This window comes from Acomys minous, assembly GCF_964271855.1.
Source record: "Acomys minous genome assembly, chromosome: 16".
Lineage (NCBI taxonomy): Eukaryota > Metazoa > Chordata > Mammalia > Rodentia > Muridae > Acomys > Acomys minous.
The window spans coordinates 23,019,287-23,033,810 of NC_140498.1; the positions used below are offsets into that span (position 1 = coordinate 23,019,287).

General features: G+C 40.2%; 1 protein-coding gene and 1 long non-coding RNA gene across 2 annotated transcripts in view; one reads left to right on the forward strand and one right to left on the reverse strand.

Moving 5' to 3' along the window:
* The window catches only part of LOC311585807, a 948,711-nt gene that overhangs the window by 273,663 nt on the left and 660,524 nt on the right, over positions 1 to 14,524 (reverse strand). The gene's annotated exons all lie outside the window — the stretch shown is intronic.
* SGCD (sarcoglycan delta) overlaps positions 1 to 14,524 on the forward strand; it is a 916,564-nt gene that overhangs the window by 149,101 nt on the left and 752,939 nt on the right. The gene's annotated exons all lie outside the window — the stretch shown is intronic.

Genomic DNA, 14,524 nt, shown 5'->3' on the forward strand with positions numbered 1-14,524 from the left:
TTTCATGATCTTCCTCATTAGAAAACAAACAGGCATATAAAAATTAATAATAAATTAAGAAAAAAACTAAATAAGAGAAAACATACAAATAAACAGAAAAACAAAGAGCTGAAGAGAAAAAAAATCACAAAAACAGATAACGTCAAAGGGACACACACAGGAATCCATAAAAACACAAAATTGGATACTATAATATATAAACAAAAGACATGTAAAGTTTAAAAAAAAAGTCCAGACAAAGCATTATAAGACAAAACAAAAACAAAAGAAAACAAAGCAAAAACCATTCAAAAATACTACTGACTTTGTTTCAGGTTGGTTATCTACTACTGGACATGGGGCCTGGCCTTTAGAGTGGTTTGGATGCACATTGAGACTCCATTGGAGAAAAATGTTTTTCCTTTACAGTTGGTTATCAATTGAAGTTAACTTCTAGGTTAGGGATGAGAGCTTGTGCCTACTCCCACTCCTAGCGCTGGTATCCGGTCACACACAGACCTGTGAAGTCCTACCGTATGTTGCCACAGTCTCTGTGGATAAATTGAATTTGATCTCTGCATCCCATGCTGAAAGGAGAAAACTGGGTGCGAAAACTAGGCCTGTGACCCATTCATATGTTCTATGCCATGCCTGTGTCTACACATACACACACACACACACACACCCCCCCCCCCACCACCACCACCACCACCACCACCACCAACAACAACAACAACAACAACAACAAAGAAACGAAAGAAGTAAGAAAGAAAGGAAAAGTTAAGGTGTATAGGGCTCATTTGCAAACCACTTATTTGACAGAAAGAGGAATGGAGGCTTAAGTCATTCCTGTAGTATTTACCTGCCTAGTAGATGGCAGACCTGGACTAGTGATTCATATTTGTTAACTTCCACCTCAGTGTTCTCCCATCCACATTGCAGTCCAAATGTGCCCGTAAAGGGAATTCATTCGCAGGGATGGTTTTCGGGTGGTGTTCTTGCTCCTGTTCTTCCTTGTCTGTGATATAAACTACCAAGTGCACTAAACGTCTAGCTTCAGCCCAGGTGACATCTAAAATGATGCCTCCCTTGCCAAGGTGACTCATGGCTCTGGATTATGAGAGGAGGGGGCTTTGAAGGCTCCTTCCACTGACTTCCCAGCCACTTGTTACTCTTGGTAGGTGTGGAAGAAACAACGGTCATTACTCTGCTGACAGCTGGTCTGATTAGTCAAGCTAAGCCCCTGCTCTCCTCAGGAATGATAAATCCCAGCAAGGCCCACCCTAGTCTCTGCTCCAGTCCCTTAGATCATCGTAGTCTTTTAGGGCACATGAACTATACTTGCTTTTTAAAAAAAAAATCATTGAGGAATCAACACTAACTTGCATTCTAAACATTGCACTACGTGGCAAGAGTGCAGACTAAAAAAAAAAATGAGTCAGAAGTCATGTTCAGAGTTTAATAAAGTCATAAATACTCCAACGGTGTAGAGGCCAGGGAGGATGTGGATGAAACATTGTCATTTGGACATGAGAAGATCTGTCCAGTCGTGAACTTATAGCAGCTGTGGTTCACTGTACAATATCAAGGCAGACAACATTTAGCATGGATGGGGAAGGGATTGTGAGTCTCCACTCCTAGTTGAGCTGTTCTGATATTCTATGGCTATTAGGGAGGGAAAGTCAGTTTTCTTTAGATATGTGGTCCCTGGAGGGTGACTGTGCTCTTGTGAATATTCCCGGACCCATGAATTTGATTCAGTGAGTTATATATTTATATATAAATGGACATAGTATTGGGAAGGAGGTGTGAGTTAAAACAAGAAGAATTGGAAGAGAGAATGTGGAGTGTATATGATTGAAATACATTGCATACATGCCTTAAATGATAAATTAAGAATATTATGAATATTAATACTATCTGGGAATGTATCTCAGGGGCAATGTTTGCCTAGCACATGTAAAGGTCTAAGTTCAATCCCCAGAACCAACCAATTGAAAATATCTATTGAATTGAAAATATCTATTTTTCAAGTCCCATTGAAAATATCTATTAAACCATCTCCAGAATTAATTGAAACACCTATTTCTAATAGTACTCCATAGAGGTTCCAACGTGCATGGAAAAGAAGGCTCTCCTGGTGTGTCAGCTTCACTGTTGACACACACGGTCCTTAATGACAAATAACTTCCCTGACTAAACACCATAAACCAGCAGACACATTTGGGAAGTAAAAAGTATGCCTGCTCTGTTTATCATCATTGTTGTTAGTTTTGCCTGAATATTTATTACAGTCAGAAGTGCACACCTTTGCCTTATCATGGCTTTCTGGAGGGTGAAATTTCTCACAATATTTGCATTTTTATAAATTCCTTTGCTGCGTAGTACAGGCTATTTAGATTACAAGTAGTGGGTGCAAATACTAACCAATTTCCTGCAAAGAGAAGTCATTTATTTGAAAAATACTGAGGTATTTTTCACAGAATTTAAAAGCAGGAAGTACAGGTAGTTTTTAGAAGAGACTGGAATGAGAATCGTATTTTTTCTTTCCATTCCAAAAAGAGACTCTTCAGAATGGTTTCCCCTGGCTTCAGGGTTACAACAGAAAAACTCTTCGGAGAGTTGAAAGGCGTAGGTGAAAAAGTTTAACTGGTGGATCTGGAGAATGTGTCTATGTAGAACCAAAGAAGTGTGTTCATTTTGTACAGCGTTAGCTACAGAAGGTATGAGTGGGGACAGAGCATAGATGTGGGTGTGGGTGAATGTGTAGTCTTAGAAAGGGTAAGTGATGGACCATTCAGATAATGAAGATGCCTTCAGTGTAAGTAGATGTTCCATAGACCGGAGGTTGTTTCAACAAGAAGTTCCTAATGATTGATAGAAATGTTCCGACATTAAAGGACTAGACAGCCAAGTTTAGGGTGGAGACAGACTTCTAAGGTCAAGTTCTCTGACTCTTCGTTGAAACTCCGGCTTCTACAATCCCTCAGTGGGGGCTGAGTTCATCTAACAGCAGAGGTTTTTGGACATCAGCTGTTTCCTACAGAAGTGGCTGCTGAGTGAACTTGTTCATAACCATACCGGAAATGCCACCTGCAGCCTTTCCAGAAGTCCCCAGTAAAGCCCTTAGCAGGGAAGATTACATATCCCGTCTTTCTGCCAACTGAAACACCCCCGAGGGACACTCCCAGCAGGAAAAGTCCTTTTAATTAATGGGGACAACGCTACACAAAGAAGTTACAGCTTAGCGGAGACCATGTGTGTCATGGCTGACACAGAGGGTGTAGATGTCGAGAGAAGGGGAGAGTAACTAACACACGTTTCTCCTCTTTCTGTGTGGATCACTTCCTGAGAAGTAGCCAGGGAGGCACACTAGTCTCATCCTGGTCATTTGCTTCTGGGCGCCTTGCTCAATCATTTTGAGATGTCTTTTTGCAGAAGATCTTCATGCTTTGCCGCCTTGAGTTCTGTTCCTTGTTCCTTCTTTTGAGCAGGGGAGTGATTTATGAGCAACCCTATGTTCCCACCTTACCACCACACACACACTACCTCACATGCATGTTTTCCTCATGCTAAACTCAAACTGTCTAATGATTCCTCTCTCCCCTCACATGGGCTGTTGTGTGCCACTCCACACCTTCTTTTTTTTTACTTGACCGTGTGATACAGGCTCCTGGATAGTCACCTGTGCTTCTGTTCATCTTAGCTGTGTAACATGCTTGCTTCTGTTTTACCTAATGTAAACTGATATTATTGTCGAGAATTCCTATAAAGAAGCTGTGTGAACCCTGTGTAACATTTCTTGCCATAGGGGAAGCTCCCAGTGCGGGCTTGCCATTACAGTTATTACCTGTCTTTGCGAATGGCAGTATCCGTTACCAGACTTCCAAGCGACATAGATATTTCCGACTCCCCACTCTCTAGCAATTACCATTATAACACCATTAAGGAGAGCGATGATAAAAATGCCAAATGATACTGATCACTGACTCTATGGTAAGCTTTAATTTACACTAAACACTTTACACTTATTTGATTCTCTTAATTTGCATCTCCATTTTTAAGATGAGAAATGTGATGTTCGTAGAGACAAAGTCATTCTGGCATCCTATGGGAATGGCAGAGTCACAGTTTACGTTCAGGTTTGTCTGATGCCGAAGGCACCGAACTGTGATGAGATCCTGTATCCAAAATCAGTCTGTTGGCCTCTGAAGAATCTCGTTACTCTCTCCTGTCATCCCAGCCCCTCGTATAAAATCATTTTCTCTATGTGCTCCCTGTCCTTAGCTTCCCATTCCACAACCTATACTCACAAATCCTCTGAAAGTTATTCCTGTAAAACAGTCAGCAGGCCAAAAGCTTGCAATTTTTGCCCTCTTCACAAGCACTATTTCCAACTTTGGCTCCAATTTTTGTATGACGCTATTAATTCTTTCTATGTCTGCGTTTCTGTTCACACCTGTTACTTTGCCACCTGTTTAAGTTGCTGGTCCTCCCAGACCCCATCAAATATCTTTTCTAGTTCCCAATTTCATGATCACAGTGACTAGTTTCCTCTCTTTTTTCATAGCACTATATTTGTTGACATAAACCATTTTAAACGGAGTATTATGAGTTAATCTCCCCTATCCTTATCTGCCACAGAATATGAATTATTGAAGGGGAGAGTATGTCCTAATTATTTTATGATTGTAGATACTGTGCTGGTTTGAATGACCCTTCTTCCATAGGCTCATGAATCTGAAGACTTTGTTCCTGTGGAGTGATGTTCTTTAGAAAGATATTTGGGACATTTAGGACATGGAATCTTATTAAAGGATGTATGTCACCGAAGGTGGGCTTTGAGATTTACACCCCTCCTCCATTTCAACTTAGCTCTCTGTTTTCTATGGTGCCAAACAAGTGTGGTGATCCATCTTTCATCTCTGACTGCCTGCTGCCATGCCAACTCTACCATAATCAACTGTAAGCCTCTAGAAGCATAAGCCAGACAAAGTCTTTCTTCCATAAGTTGCTTTTTGGTCATCAGAGCATCGATAAGTAACTAATAGTCAATGTAAATATTAAATTTGTTCAGAAATATTAAATTAACACACATGCTTATGTAACCTCCTATGGTGGTTTCTAAAACGAAAACATTTCCTTTTCCATTTATGTTCTTTGTAGCTTTAGATACTTTCGGTTATATGGATTTCTTGAGGGCCTGCGTTCCTGCCCCAAGAGCCAATTATTCTGTAAAGAAGTTTGTAGCTGCATCTGAAATCTTTGTCAATCTCCAGAGAGGTAAAAGTTCTTTTAAGTTTTTGCTGCATGGAAAATTCAGGAGGTGGTAATTAAAGTGATTAACAAGAGAATACGGATGTTTAAGTAATCTGCCTACCAGTTATTCATTAGCGGTCTGTACCTCCTAGATAGCAGACTCATTAATTTAAACACATTTCATTATATCTTGGATCTTATTTTCAAAGAATATATCAAGTCAGAGAGGCTTTCTGAATGGAGTGTGGGTGGAGAAAAGATTGCTGGGCAATGGTCAGGAGCCTGTTCTTTTCTAGCTATTGTGACTCCAAGTGCACGGTATCCCATTTAGCCTGATGAGTAATGTTACTGCATAGACACTCTTCAGGGGCAGTTTGATGTGAACTCTGTATTCCTTTTCTGTCCCTCAGCCAACTGGACCTCACAGTTTCACCTAACAACAAAAGGGTCGGACTGGCCCTGTTTAAAAAAAAAAAAAAAGCTGGAACTAAACTGCTTTTGTCTCCCAGATACATAAACTAAAAATGGTTCAGACTAGGGCCAGCAAGGTGACTTCGTGGATTAAGGCATCTGCTACCACAACTGATGACCTGAATTCAATTCTTTAGACCCACACAGTAGAAGGAGAGAACTGAGTCGATATATACCATGGCATGCCACCCCCTCATCCTTACAATAAATAAATGAGTGAATACACAAATACAAATTTTTAAATGAAAGAAATACTGGGACAAGACATCAGAGTCGGAGCAAATGCTGGGGGTTGATGGGCTGTAGCTTCATATTTTAGGGACCATGTGTGTCATAATTAAACTAAATTGTTCTTAAAATGCAGATTCTACGGCTACATTATCAGTTGATGAAGACCCATGTTAATTACATTTAGTAACTATGACTATATAGTGCGCATGACTTAGAAAGCCCCGATGAGCCATGTGCAAGCTGAGGTTTCCAGAGGACAGGCTGCATGGACAAAGCAGAATCTTCATGAAGGTAGATACTTATGAAATGAAGTTTGTTGGTATATTTGTCTTAGATACAGTAAATCCATTATGATCAAACTTAAAGTGGCAAGACATTTCTCAGGACAGTAATAAAACATCTCACCAAATATGAAAGAAGGGTAGAGAACCATGGTTAAGGAATAGGAAGGCCGCAGGGAGAGGGTGGAAGGACTTGAGGACTTACTAGACTACTTCACAACTGACAGCTGTGAGACCTGAGCTGCGTTCCCATTTCAGCATTGTTCAGTTCAAGAGTTTTCAGCTGAGTGTTGGGAAAGAAGGATGAAAAGCCAGCTGTCTGGCTTACAAAGCATATGCTGCCACAGGAAGGTGGCACAACAGGCTCGTTGTGCCTGCCTGCCATTCAAGGAATTCCCTGAAGATGACTGAGTGCCACAAATGCATGGAGAAAGGATGCTACATTATCTTCTTAACTAAGGTATCCCATTGCAAATGCTAAAGCGGTGCTTAGTTGTTGAGTACACTTGCTGCGCTGCCTAAGGACCCAGGTTTGGTTCCCGATATGCACATGGCAGCTTATAACTGTCCGTAACTCTAGTTTCCGAGGCATCTGGCACCCACTTCTGGACTCTGATGTCGCCAGGACCACACAGTGCATAAATACACATGCAGGCAAAATGACCTAGTGTTTGACATCTTTGTATGACATCTTTTGAATTCTGAAAGCTGGTAATAAACTTAGTTAAAAAAAAATGAGACTCTGCTAGTCAAATAATAATCCATCTACACTCCGGACAGCAGTTATTATAAACCCTGTTTAAAAGAACCATTAGGATATTAGCTAGAAGAATGGCAAAATCCCAGCCTGCCACGTGTCGAGATAAATGGTGTCAAGGTGAGATTCCAGTCTAGATTCACCGAAGCTGGCAGGACAGATAGAGGAAACCGATCTTATCTAAGTCCATAGACTCCAGTGTGGTCCCCACCCCTGGCAGGAGAGATGCAAGGGCTGCAAGATGGAACAGTCACCACTCAGTCAACATGCCTACATGAGTAGACATGTTTTAATTAAGACTGGTGCTTCATAAGGCTCAGTCTCTTTCCAGAAAACACTATGGTGGAAGTTTCAACGTTGGATTAGATACTGTCTGGTCGAATCCCTTTGCTTCTAATACATTTCTTAACTGGCTTATAGCCGAGGCTCCTCTTTTAGTCTTAAATGTGACTGCTTAGTGAATCAAATATATCTTTTTAATAAGGGGAAGGAGAGGTATTGCTTAAAGTTTTTCTTCAATGGGCTTATTGGTTGAAATTGAAATATTTGAACATGAGACTCCACGGTTACGAATTCACGAAATAACAATAGCGCAGGCCTGGCAAGCATCCGTTGTCCCTCCTTCTGCCTCCAGTAACTCCCTGGTTAGTAAATGAAACCTTGCATTTCAATAAATACATTTGGGCCTAATTTCTGCCTTTTCATGCTGTGAAAAAGCTGTCAAATTTGAAGTGTAATGACTGTATGATTTCTTATAATGGCACTCAAAGTACCTGAGAAACAGATTTGAATGTCATCTAAGTAAGTTCTCTGTGGGGCGCAGACCCATTTTGAATACCGTTCAGGCCTTTATACAACAGTGCAGAACACACTGCAAAGGAAGTGATTGTGAAGTGGTAACACAGGGCAAAGTGGAGCCTCTAGAAGCTCCCTTCCCAAAATGAAAAAAAAATTGACATTATTGTAGTCAGAGGTCTCTGTTTCTGTGAGAAATGTAGTGAGCCACAGTTCCTGGCTACTAGCCTACATGCCCCTTCCGTCTCACAGGTTGATGGAACTTGTGTGAAAAGATTGCCATATATTATGAATATTCCCAAGTGAATTTCTAGCATTCTACTCCATTTACCCCTATAACTGTATATATATGAGGTACAGTATTTCTGTGTATATATGTATCTGTTTGGGCAAGGGCATGTGACTACAGTTGCTCATGGAGGCCAGAAAAGAACCCCCAAGAGCCAGAGTTCCAGGAGCTTGTGAGTCACCCAAAATGGGTACTAGGAACCAATCTGTGGTGATCAAAAAGAGCATCAAACCTTCTTTTACTTTTTTCCTTTCTTTAAAATTAATTTATTCTTGTTACATCTCAATGGTTATCCCATCCCTTGTATCCTCCCATTCTTCCCTCCCTCCCATTTTCCCCTTATTCCCCTCCCCTATGACTGTTCCTGAGGGGGATTACCTCCCCCTCTATATGATCATAGGGTATCAAGTCTCTTCTTGGTAGCCTGCTATCCTTCCTCTGAGGGGGAGACCCGGTGGCATCAAACCTTCTTAAAGATGGAACCATCTTTCTAGCTCTACACTTGTATGTTGTCAAGCTAATTCTTCAACAGAGAATAAGGTACAGGGCTGTATAAAGAAAGGATCTAAATTTTACTTCAATCTCCATAAACCAGAGAGAAGTAGTAACATCATCTTCTTGGACTTTTGTACCTTACAAAGCTCTTCCTGATGGGGTATTTCCATTGTGTAGCGGTCATCACGCTTGCCTAACAAAGCTGTCCCTGTTTGAATCTCAGGACTGTGCAGAGATTACTTGAGGATTTAATAGGTTTGCCAGGCCATGTGACAAGATCTTCCCCACTCAAATTTGTGTTTGAGAAATGACAGGAACACTAGAAGTTGAGAGACAATGGCTTTGACAATCTGTAAGGATGTCCCCTGGATGTCAGCATTCTGTTATATGTGTAAGTTTTTGCTTCATCATAAAAATATTAGCAGAACTACATACTGGTATTCAGGTATGGATTATCGCAAGCATAAGTGTGATGTTTTGTGGGTTTCCCAGGAAAAGACCAGAGATGTGTGATGGCTTTTACCTACACTATACATTTTATGCAAATGATAATCACATCTGTCCAAATCTCACTGAGTTGCTGGCATCTAGTACATAATAGAAGACATATCAGAAGCTCAGTAAATTCTAAATGTGTGAATGAAGAGGTGGATGAAAGAACATGTGAACCTCATCCCAGTGGCTTGGGTGTGGACTCTGAAATTCAATTCTGGCAAGTTTTTCAGGAAAACATTTTGCCTTTGCTTCTCTCCTAGTTGGTAACTTCTAAGAAGTTTGTTCTAGGGATAATTTAGAGCAATTACCTTGTGATTAAGTTATACCATTGTCCCACATAAGTATGAGAAAACATTGGGATGAGGTGAAGTATGGCTTGGACAATGCTTTTATTTAATGGGGAATATGAAAACGTCAACGTGTTTTGGCCTGATTTCTTATATAGTTCTTTATTTGCTTATTAATATATTTATTCATTCAACAGGTTTGTTCTCTACACTGTGTCCCATGCTAGGTGACAGGAAGTGCACATCCATTCAGAAGAAGTCCACACAGAGAAAGGTAGTTGCATCAATTTGGAATGAATAAGTCCCCAGGGATATAGAATGTCCTGGGAGTGACAGTAGTGAATTGCTTCCATTTAATAATTCTAGTGGCAGTGGGTTAGTGGTGACTAAACAATTAAGGCCTTACTGATAGGCAGCTTAAGACTGGCATGGCCTGGTAGGATATAAAGACGATTTTTCTTTACCTATGTTTGGCCATTTTGTCTATGTCAGCATGGCTACTAGAGTTCAGCAACAGTGATTGTGAAGTTGCTTCAGAGGAAGGGAGCAGGCCAAGGTGGGGAGAAGGAAGAGGTCCTTCTTTTCTTTGGGAATGACCACAACTCCTACACTCCTCTCAACCCCCATTGAGTGACTCACGAGGTTCTCCCCAAATATGGGAAAAAATGGAAATCCCAGTATCTACATTTGTGGCCTCTTAAATGAGACGCAAACAAGGAAGGAAGAGAAAGAATAGAGGCGGCAAGTGAATGGAGGACTGCAAGGATATGTCTACTTGATTCAGTCAAGATGGTGTAGAAAGGCCATGCTGGGGTGTAACTGGAGGACCTTGGGAGAACATTCTAGAGAAACTCACCAGGCTGTAAGGAGGGAAGCAGCACATACTTGAAGAACCAAAGAAAAAGTTCATAGTACATCTCAGAGTATGGCTCTGGGGTTCCTGCAGTGTTGATGACTTTATAGGACTTTCTGATCATAATAACACCAGAGGAAAACATGTTTCTGCAGGTGAATCCAGAAAGACTATACAGGAAATGGTGTAAAAGACAAAAGTCTTCACAATCCCTGACACCCACCATCTGAGAAGTTAATTTCGGTGAGGTATGAATGATAGAATTCATTAAATAATGAACTGCGTCTATGAGGAATCTGTAAATAATCTCCGTTCCACAGGTGATTCTATTTTAACTAGTCAGTGTATCTTAGCACTAATCCTGGGGCTTTGAGAACGTTAACTAACATGAAAAAGCATTGTTTCAGAAAGCCTCTATTTTTAGAAATGCTATTAGCAGAAGCATCGCTCTAACCTTTTCCTTGTTCTCTCTGTGGCATGCACATTAATTAACACTTCCACCCTACAAGAATGTGTTTCTTCCCATGTGCTGGCAATGGTATTTCAGAAACTTGCTGTAGATTAGAAACCACCAGAAAAATAAGTCTGAGTGATTTAAAAAAATGTTCTTTGCTGCATGTAATTTCCTGTTTAGGCATGCCCCCTCAGTTCACAATGAGTTAGAACTTGTGACATACTTTAAAAAGAAGGGCAGTGATGTGAAAACTTAACTTTGAAGCTGATTTGTCAACCTTTTAAAATCTTGTTTTCAGATAGTTCACATGGGATATAAAAGAACACTTACCCTGATATAGTATAATTCATTTTTAATGATCCTCTGGTAGTTTGAATAAGAATGGACCCCAGGCTCCTATATTTGATTGCTTAGTCACTTGGGAGTGGAACTGTTTGAAAAGATTAGAAGGATTAAGTGGTGTGGCCTCGTTGGAGAACAGTTGTTACTAGGGATTGGGTTTTAAAGTTTCAAAACCCGCAGTCTGTCCATAGTCCCTCTCTCTACGGACAGATCAGAATGTAGCTCTCAGTTACCTTTCCAGCCCTTGCCTGCATACCTCTATACTCCCTGCCATGATGATAGTGAACTAAATCTCTTCTGTAGGCAAGTCCCAAATTAAATACTTTCTCTAACAAGTGTTGCCTTGGTCATGATGTTTCTTCACAACAATCGATAATGACCAACATAGATCCTCAAAAGAAAAGAAAGCGTAGTTCACGTTCTTACTGTGGTTCTTTATAAAAATACATGGTTAATCTTTTACTAGTTTAAGTTGACTTTACCGTTTTCCTTAAAAACTTAACATCTACAAGGATGGAAGGGGGGACTCAGAGGAACCATACTTCTCATTGCTCAACTATTACTGATGAGATTCAGGAAAATTGCAGGGGGCCGGGGTGTTGTTTCCATCATTTCTTTCCATTATAAATCCATGGCAACTATGTCAGGCTCCAATGGATAGTTTTAATCTAATGGCCACACAGATGATCCTAGTTAGAAGTAAACGAGTCACAAGAAACCCAAGAGTCATTAATCTTGGAAATGGACAATGAAATGAAGGAGGGGGTATCGATAGAGATAGAAAGAAGGTAAGAGAAGGTGGGAAGGAGAATGAGCAGATTATCGACTGCACATGTGTCCTGCATGTGTATAAAATTATCAAGGAAGTAACTTAACTTTTAAAAATCATTACTTTCTTTGATAAACATGTATTTATATTTCCCAAGTATTTACTACACACTACACAAAGAAATGAAAATTTTCCAACAGGATAATCATTGATTTAAGTTGAATTTTCAGTTACATGGAAATTCTAATAAAATCACAAAAGACATAAATGAAAACAGATTTTTTTCCCCTTCAATTTGGAAACTAGTTGACATCTCCTTTGTAAACGCTGATTAAAGAAGAGTACCGTACAATAGAAGGCTATATTACCAATTGAATTTCAGATGCCCCATCTTCGCCCCAAAGGACATTTGCACAAATCTGGACCTCAAATGATGGCAATACTGTGACGTGGTAGAAGCTTCAGGAAATGGAGCTTATTTGCAGGCGTAGGCCATTGGAGACACACCCTTCACTAAAGCCTTGGTCTCCTCCTTTCTCTCTGTCTCCTGGCTGCCATGATATGAGATGCTTTGCTTCACCATGTGTTTCCATGTGATATTCAGTCTTGTTACAGGTCTTAAGTGGTAGAGCAGTGACAATGACTGTAGCTTGAAAACTCTCAAACAGTGGGCCAACATAACCCTCTCCTCCTTCCAGTGGTTTATCTCAGGTGTTTTGTCATAGTGGTGTGTAGGCTTAGGTTTTTTAAAAAACCCACTATACTTTGGGTTCTTAAATGCTTCTAACTCTCTTCCAGCCCACCGACATTAGGAAAGAGAAAAAGGGTTGTAGGAAGGAGGGTGTGGGCCTCTGAGGCGTAGTTCCTTGAGGGCAATTCGAGTCTTCATTGCCAAGGTCAGGATACCAGCAGACCAACAAACAGTAAACAGCAGCAGCAGCAGCAGCAGCAGCAGCAGCAGCAGCAGCAGCAGCAGCAGCATGACTCAGTAGAAACAGCAAGACGCCACAGAAGCAACATGAGTCAGCAGGAACTCCAAGACTCAGCCTGACTGCCACGCGAAGTTCTCTGGGGGCATTTTTTCTCAGCTAAGTAAAGTGGAAAAAAGAAAGCGAAGACCAGTGAAGTGATGTGAACCATTACAAAGCATAGTGATGCAAAAGCATTGCCTCACTGTGTGTTGGCTTCTGTTTATCCCACAGGAGAACGTTTTCCAGCTGGGGAAAACCACACCCCTGCACTAGACAGCTTCCAGCAAAACATCAGGCGTCTGTTTTCAGTGGCAGAAAGAAAACATTCACATATCTGGCACTTGGGACCCAAACAAAAAAAAAACACCTTCACGTGGCACAACTGAGTTTTTAAAGAAAGCAGAAACTTCCGCTACAGTGGTAGAAAGCTGACGGATACATGTTCAAAATAATAGAGAAACAAAATTGCCGTGGTGCCTCTCATTGTCACACACAAGTTTTAGCTTTTGGCATTTTATTTTATTTTGTTTTTTGGCATTTTTGGCATTTTAATAAATGCCAGAGACTATCCTCAAGAATTTTTATTCAAAGCATAGAAAAAAAGATTCAGTAAGGTATAATTGACACTAAAGAAGCTGAATATAACAAGTTTAAAAATTAGGTGAGCTTGAAAACTGCATATGCTTATATAATGAGCGATGTAGAAAGATGACGCAGTGAAATATGCCCTGGGACTTTTTCAGTCTCTGGTGTATCCTCGTATGTGACCCTGGGCATGTAAGGAAGTCTGAAAATGTGGGTCTCTATGAAGAGAAAGGCTTTCCTTTGTTTTCTTTTTAGAAATGATTTGACTTAAATCTCAAGGAAATGGAGATTTCAGAAACATAAATGACACATCCCTGCAGCTACTGGTTTTCCCAGGAAGTGCAGGTTACCTTGATAATCTTGTTGTAAGTCACTTTCCCTTGGCCCTTGGAGCTTTTGATCAACTAGAACGCCCCACAGCAGTGTTCTGTAGCAGAATCTTTTATACTTTGAGTATCAATACTTGAGTAGCCCAAGCAAGAGAATTGCTAAGAATTGCACAGTTTGTAGAGTGAAATTTGGTACATTTACAGTGTTGTATAGCCATCACATAAAACCTCCACATTTACAAGTGTCATTATACACTATTACTTTAATTTGTCCATACGTTCTTTTAAATATATACAATAAAAATTTTTAAAGGGAGTAACAGCTTTCTACATGATTATATATGTGTGTGTGATGTGGATGAATGAGTGTTTCTAAACAATCCATTTTGGCTTCGTCTGCTTGTTCACTTTGTATTCTGTGGTGGTTTTTTGGATTTTTTTTTTATATAAGGAGTTTCTCTATGTATCTGCAGTCTCAGCTTCTCCACTGCTGGAATTGCAGACAGGAGATCCTCATCCATAAATGGACCATTGTTTTTATGTTAAATATTATGTTCATGATCCACTGAGAAAGAAAGATGGAGAAAAATAAGGATTAAAAAAATGTGGATAACTATTTGTCTATTTTGGCCCCACTTTTTCATGTGTGGCTTTGGTAACTATACTTTTGAATAAAACCATACTAAAAAAGCCACCAAGTGGCATGGTATTATTTTTCTTATGGACTAACATGAATCCCCTGTGAGTGGAGCATCATTATCCTTTCATTTGTTCATTCATTCATTTAGATTATTAAAAATACTTTTATTTTATGTGTGTGGATATTTTGACCTATGCCTTTCTATGTGTATGTGTCTGTACCATGTGCATACATGGCGCCTA